Raw genomic sequence first — 7,464 nt, forward strand, 5'->3', positions numbered from 1 at the left:
TGTGTGTACTGCGTATATTTATTATGATTATATATAAATACAAACACATGCATGTATATATTTATGAAAAATATTTTACGTTTATGTATTAAATATATTTATATATAATATAATAATATAAATATATAAATGTATATACATATAAATATTTTCAAAATATATACTGAATGTGTTTGTATTTATATATACATAATAAATAAAACCAGTACACACTCATATATTATGTAAACAAAAACTTTTATTTTGGATGCAATTAATCGTTTGACAGCACTAATATAAATATTATGCCATTGCTAATTAATTAAATAAATTCCAATATTAAACAAAAAATTAAAATAAATATCATGCCACTATTAAACTGAAATAAATGCATAAATATAAATAAATGCCACTCTTTAACAAAATAAATAAATTTATTTTTAAAAACATATATAGTAAACATCAAATGTGTTGTGAATGGCTGTGACAGTGTCACGCATCATTTTCACTTTCTGTGAGATCTGACAAATTACTTGTCAGTGGAAACTTCTTGCATCTTGCAAACTGTGTAAATGTCATGGAAATTAAGTCGCAATGCACACAATCTTAATGGTGCTTGATTTGGAGCTGAAATCTGAACCAGACATGCTCTTGATGGGTTTCGTGAAAATGACCCAAACGCACCTCAAACCTGACATCACATCTAAAACTCGACGTGGCTGACTTGTGAAGAGCAAACCAGCGACCTGCCAAACCTTTACAAGAGTCTTTTTAAAAGCATCTGTGATATCAATCAACATAATAATTGTATCCGATTTAATTAAATCTCACATCAAAGCCGTGTTTACAAAAACATTAGTGGTGAATGCAAATGATTGCAGAGGGAGAGAGCAGGAGTAATTACAGTACAATGGGAGCAGGAGGTGGGGAGGGCGCTGGATTTGATGGCTAAAAGCTATTACCGCTGCCGCTTTCATCCTGACCATTACCCTGGAACAAATGCAAATAGGTCTCATCAAATCAAAGAGTCGAGGATTAAAAAAAACCCTGTTCATTTGACGCTGCCGTGGCTGTTCCATTTGCAGAAAGCAGAAAACAGCTCGCACAATTGCACCTTTCATCCCTGCGCAAGAAACGTTTTTCACGTCAACATTTTGAAATCTGCCCATTTGACTGAAAGTTCTAAAGAAAGATAATACCGTCATAACATTTTCCTCTAAGTCATGTGCATGAAAACGGCTCTGTTCACAGCTTGCTATGATTGCAGTGGTTAGTATACTGTGTTTGCATTCATGATACTCTTAATTACACCCGAGACCTAAGTAATGTGTTAACCAAATACCCACAATCAGAGAATTGAAGCCCTTTGACGTTTTCCATTGCATTGAATGCTATGGTGTTTTCCCAGATGCCACGAGTTGCACAGGTCAAACTCTGTAACGCCACCAGAGGCTTTATAAATGTAGGAGATTGTCCACTTGAACATATAAATGAGAGCAATCATAACGGCAGCTGTAGTCCTGCCCTACAGGTAAAACAGCCAATATCCCTTTTGATAGAGGCAGCACTACACTCAATGAAGCAGCTGAATGCATTAGAGCTCAAATAGCAAACAGACTGTTTGTTTACTCTTGATGATGCATGTGCATTAGCTGGTTTTTGAGTGATTTGCACTTAAGAAACACTGATTTTAAGCTATAATATAATTCTTGTCTCATTTTATTGATCTGAAATAAATCACAAACAGAATTTTGACAAATACAAATTTTAGCTTTTCTCCGTTCAATCAGATGAAGCTGTACTTGCATGGCTGGAAACAGCTGCCCGAGGCATTACTTGAGTGACCGTTCAGTGAACTTGCCATAAAGGGACTTTGGCATCACTTCGAGAGTTCTAGGTGTTCTACTTTCTTACTTTTACAGTTTTTACTGTATACGGTGTACTTTCACTACTTCCTGGCTGCCCTGGTAACCTCACAAAATCACCTTTCCATGACACTAGATGCTGAAGTCCTAAAAGGGTCTTAAAGTCAACATAAACATTGGTACTTTTTAATGAACGTACCTTGTCTTATTTTTATTAATTTTATTTGTACACATTATTCCAAATAATTTTTTTTTAAATATCTTTAGTCAAATTGCAATAATTGGTAACACTTTATTTTAAGGTGTAGCTAGAGGTTACATGCACTTACTGTGGTAATAACAGCTGATAACATGTAATACTGTGTGTAATTACAAGCAGTTATCCACTAAATCAAACCTTGTAACAAGGACACTAAAATAAATGTTTACGTTACTGTAGTAATAACAGTAGATTATGCATAATTACAAGTAACTAACCCTAAACCAAAGCCGGTAACACCTTATTTTAATGTCCTTGTTACACATTACATGTATTTACTGTAGTAATAACGTTAAATTATGCATAATTACAAGTAACTAACCCTAAACCAAAGCCGGTAACACCTTATTTTAATGTCCTTGTTACACATTACATGTATTTACTGTAGTAATAACGTTAAATTATGCATAATTACAAGTAACTAACCCTAAACCAAACCCGGTAACACCTTATTTTAGTGTCCTTATCATATGTTGCATGTATTTACTGTAGTAATAATGTTAAATTATGCATAATTACAAGTAACTAACCCTAAACCAAAGCCGGTAACACCTTATTTTAATGTCCTTGTTACACATTACATGTATTTACTGTAGTAATAACGTTAAATTATGCATAATTACAAGTAACTAACCCTAAACCAAAGCCGGTAACACCTTATTTTAATGTCCTTGTTACACATTACATGTATTTACTGTAGTAATAACGTTAAATTATGCATAATTACAAGTAACTAACCCTAAACCAAAGCCGGTAACACCTTATTTTAATGTCCTTGTTACACATTACATGTATTTACTGTAGTAATAACGTTAAATTATGCATAATTACAAGTAACTAACCCTAAACCAAAGCCGGTAACACCTTATTTTAATGTCCTTGTTACACATTACATGTATTTACTGTAGTAATAACGTTAAATTATGCATAATTACAAGTAACTAACCCTAAACCAAAGCCGGTAACACCTTATTTTAATGTCCTTGTTACACATTACATGTATTTACTGTAGTAATAACGTTAAATTATGCATAATTACAAGTAACTAACCCTAAACCAAAGCCGGTAACACCTTATTTTAATGTCCTTGTTACACATTACATGTATTTACTGTAGTAATAACGTTAAATTATGCATAATTACAAGTAACTAACCCTAAACCAAAGCCGGTAACACCTAATTTTAGTGTCCTTGTTACATGTTACATGTATTTACTTTAGTAATAACATTAAATTATGCACAATTACAAGTAACTAACACTAAACCAAAGCCGGTAACACCTAATTTTAGTGTCCTTGTTACATGTATTTACTTTAGTAATAACATTAAATTATGCATAATTACAAGTAACTAACACTAAACCAAAGCCGGTAACACCTTATTTTAGTGTCCTTGTTACACGTTACATGTATTTACTGTAGTAATAACGTTAAATTATGCATAATTACAAGTAACTAACACTAAACCAAAGCCGGTAACACCTTATTTTAGTGTCCTTGTTACACGTTACATGTATTTACTGTAGTAATAACGTTAAATTATGCATAATTACAAGTAACTAACACTAAACCAAAGCCGGTAACACCTTATTTTAGTGTCCTTGTTACACGTTACATGTATTTACTGTAGTAATAACGTTAAATTATGCATAATTACAAGTAACTAACACTAAACCAAAGCCGGTAACACCTTATTTTAGTGTCCTTGTTACACGTTACATGTATTTACTGTAGTAATAACATTAAATTATGCATAATTACAAGTAACTAACCCTAAACTAAACCTGGTAACACCTTATTTTAGTGTCCTTATCATATGTTACATGCACTTACTTTAGTAATAACGTTAAATTATGCATAATTACAAGTAACTAACCATAAACCAAACCCGGTAACACCTTATTTTAGTATCCTTATCATATGTTACATGCACTTACTGTAGTAATAAAGTTAAATTATGCATAATTACAAGTAACTAACCCTAAGCCAAAGCCAGTAACACCTTATTTTAGTGTCCTTGTTACACGTTACATGTATGTTAAATTATGCATAATTACAAGTAACTAACCCTACACCAAAGCCGGTAACACCTTATTTTAGTGTCCTTATCATGTTACATGCACTTACTTTAGTAATAACGTTAAATTATGCATAATTACAAGTAACTAACCCTACACCAAAGCCGGTAACACCTTATTTTAGTGTCCTTATCATATGTTACATGCACTTACTTTAGTAATAACGTTCAATTATGCATAATTACAAGTAACTAACCCTAAACCAAACCCAGTAACACCTTATTTTAGTGTCCTTATCATATGTTGCATTTATTTACTGTAGTAATAATGTTAAATTATGCATAATTACAAGTAACTAACCCTAAACCAAACCCGGTAACACCTTATTTTAGTATCCTTATCATATGTTACATGCACTTACTTTAGTAATAACGTTAAATTATGCATAATTACAAGTAACTAACCCTAAACCAAACCCGGTAACACCTTATTTTAGTATCCTTATCATATGTTACATGCACTTACTTTAGTAATAACGTTAAATTATGCATAATTACAAGTAACTAACCCTAAACCAAACCCGGTAACACCTTATTTTAGTATCCTTATCATATGTTACATGCACTTACTTTAGTAATAACGTTAAATTATGCATAATTACAAGTAACTAACCCTAAACCAAACCCGGTAACACCTTATTTTAGTATCCTTATCATATGTTACATGCACTTACTTTAGTAATAACGTTAAATTATGCATAATTACAAGTAACTAACCCTAAACCAAACCCGGTAACACCTTATTTTAGTATCCTTATCATATGTTACATGCACTTACTTTAGTAATAACGTTAAATTATGCATAATTACAAGTAACTAACCCTAAACCAAACCCGGTAACACCTTATTTTAGTATCCTTATCATATGTTACATGCACTTACTTTAGTAATAACGTTAAATTATGCATAATTACAAGTAACTAACCCTAAACCAAACCCGGTAACACCTTATTTTAGTATCCTTATCATATGTTACATGCACTTACTTTAGTAATAACGTTAAATTATGCATAATTACAAGTAACTAACCCTAAACCAAACCCGGTAACACCTTATTTTAGTATCCTTATCATATGTTACATGCACTTACTTTAGTAATAACGTTAAATTATGCATAATTACAAGTAACTAACCCTAAACCAAACCCGGTAACACCTTATTTTAGTATCCTTATCATATGTTACATGCACTTACTTTAGTAATAACGTTAAATTATGCATAATTACAAGTAACTAACCCTAAACCAAACCCGGTAACACCTTATTTTAGTGTCCTTGTTACACGTTACATGTATTTACTGTAGTAATAACGTTAAATGATGCATAATTACAAGTAACTAACCCTAAACCAAACCCGGTAACACCTGATTTTAGTATCCTTATCATGTGTTACATGCACTTACTGTAATAATAACAGTAAATTATGCACAATTACAAGCAATTAACCCTAAAACAAACCCGGTAACACTTTATTTTAGTGTACTTATCACATGTTACATGTAAACCAGCTAATGCACATGCATCATGTTTCAATTTGTATGAGCAGGAAAAAGGTGGATTTAAGATGGCCGTCACTAGTGGTATGAGAGAGGCGGGCAGAATAAGAGCTCTTGAACGAGATTATTGAGTTGCTGTGTAAGCGTGACCAGCCTCAATGTTGTGGAGGGGAGTTAATACTGTTTTAAGTACTTGCCAGTTCTGGTTTCAGACTGTTTTTATTAATAATCTTTGTTTTAAGCTCTTAAACATGTTTATTTGCACATTTTGCACTTCTGCTCGAAATAAACACCATTTTGAATGCGAACTTTGCTCCCGTGATTTTGATCCTCCTTGTGACTGCTATGGTCTTTATCACAACACCGTTAAATACAGCGTAACCCCAAACCCTAACCTTAACCCTATAGTAAGTATATGTAGTTAATTAATATTTCTACAATCTCACCTTAAAATAAAGTGTAATACAAAAATTAACTGCATATTATTTTTTTTTTCAGTCAATATCATGAATCCATCTTGCATTTCAAACCCACAAACTCCATTCCACTTTTCACAAACCAGTCAATTCCCACTCAACGTTTTCTAGATTAATATCTTATACACCAGATTTTGGAAGTAAAATAGGTCGAGCAAAGCATTTATGTTGACTTTGAGTCTTTTGTTTCCTATCTTGTTTCAAGTGGAAGCAATCAAGACAAAGTGGAAATGCTCCACTTGAAAATAGCATTTGTGATTTCCTCATTTTTAGTTGTGAAATGCAAATTATGAATGTTCCAAATTAGCCAAAACATTACAAAGTTAAATGAAAGAAAATTAGCATTATCAGATTTGTTTCTTCAGCTTATCTATAAACAAAAAATATTATATATTGAACTGCCTCAGAATTATAGTTGATGATTCCCTTAAAAGGAAACTAGCAGATCCAAATCAAGATGCAACAAGAGTTGAAGAAAATCAGGGATAATCATTGAGCAAAGAAAAAAGAGATCATTGGCCTATCAGAGCTGTGAGAAAAGTGACCCTGTGACCTCGCAGAACATGCCACATTCACGAGCACCTCGAGGGGCTTTCCAGCAAGATGCACCGCGGACAAACACAGACAAACACATGGAAAGGAATCATCTGATTTTCAATGAACCGCACAGAAAGGTGTGATTGGGGCCGCTTTAGGAAAGGGAGGAGCAAGGCAATACAAGGGGGAGGAGTCTGAGGGAAAGACTAAAGCCTGATTGGTGGGAGACGAGCCCCGCCCCGAGGATGCAGAGACATACCGCAGAGTCAGAGGCCGTGGGCACCTCGGGGAATGGCTGGCTAGGAGGTTTGTTGAGAAGAGACTCCTGATGGAAAGAAAGGGTGAGATGGGACTAGACAAACACACACACACACACACACACACACACACACACGCCATATGCAGGACAGTGAGACACACACACACACAAACAGAGACAGACATATGAGAAACATGCCACACAGAGAGGTTAGAAGTCAATTTACACAAATGTGACCCTGGACCACAAATATATCATAAAAGATCATAAGGGTCAATTTTTCGAAATTGAGATTTATACATCATCTGAAAGGTGAATAAATAAGCTTTCCATTGATGTATGGTTTGTAATATAGGACAATATTTGGCCGAGATACAACTATTTGAAAATCTGGAATCTGAGGGTGCAAAAAAATCAAAATATTGATAAAATCACCTTTAAATCTGTCCAAATTAAGTTCTTAGCAATGCATATTACTAATCAAAAATTAAGTTTTAATATATTTACAGTAGGAAATT

At 33.3% G+C, this 7,464-nt stretch overlaps 1 protein-coding gene across 1 annotated transcript in view; it reads right to left on the bottom strand.

The window, feature by feature from the left end:
• The window catches only part of LOC107690821 (protein SZT2-like), a 107,928-nt gene that overhangs the window by 10,839 nt on the left and 89,625 nt on the right, over positions 1–7,464 (bottom strand). The gene's annotated exons all lie outside the window — the stretch shown is intronic.

The sequence above is a fragment of the Sinocyclocheilus anshuiensis genome, unplaced genomic scaffold (genome assembly GCF_001515605.1).
Source record: "Sinocyclocheilus anshuiensis isolate Anshui unplaced genomic scaffold, SAMN03320099.WGS_v1.1 scaffold1753, whole genome shotgun sequence".
NCBI classification, from domain to species: Eukaryota; Metazoa; Chordata; class Actinopteri; order Cypriniformes; family Cyprinidae; genus Sinocyclocheilus; species Sinocyclocheilus anshuiensis.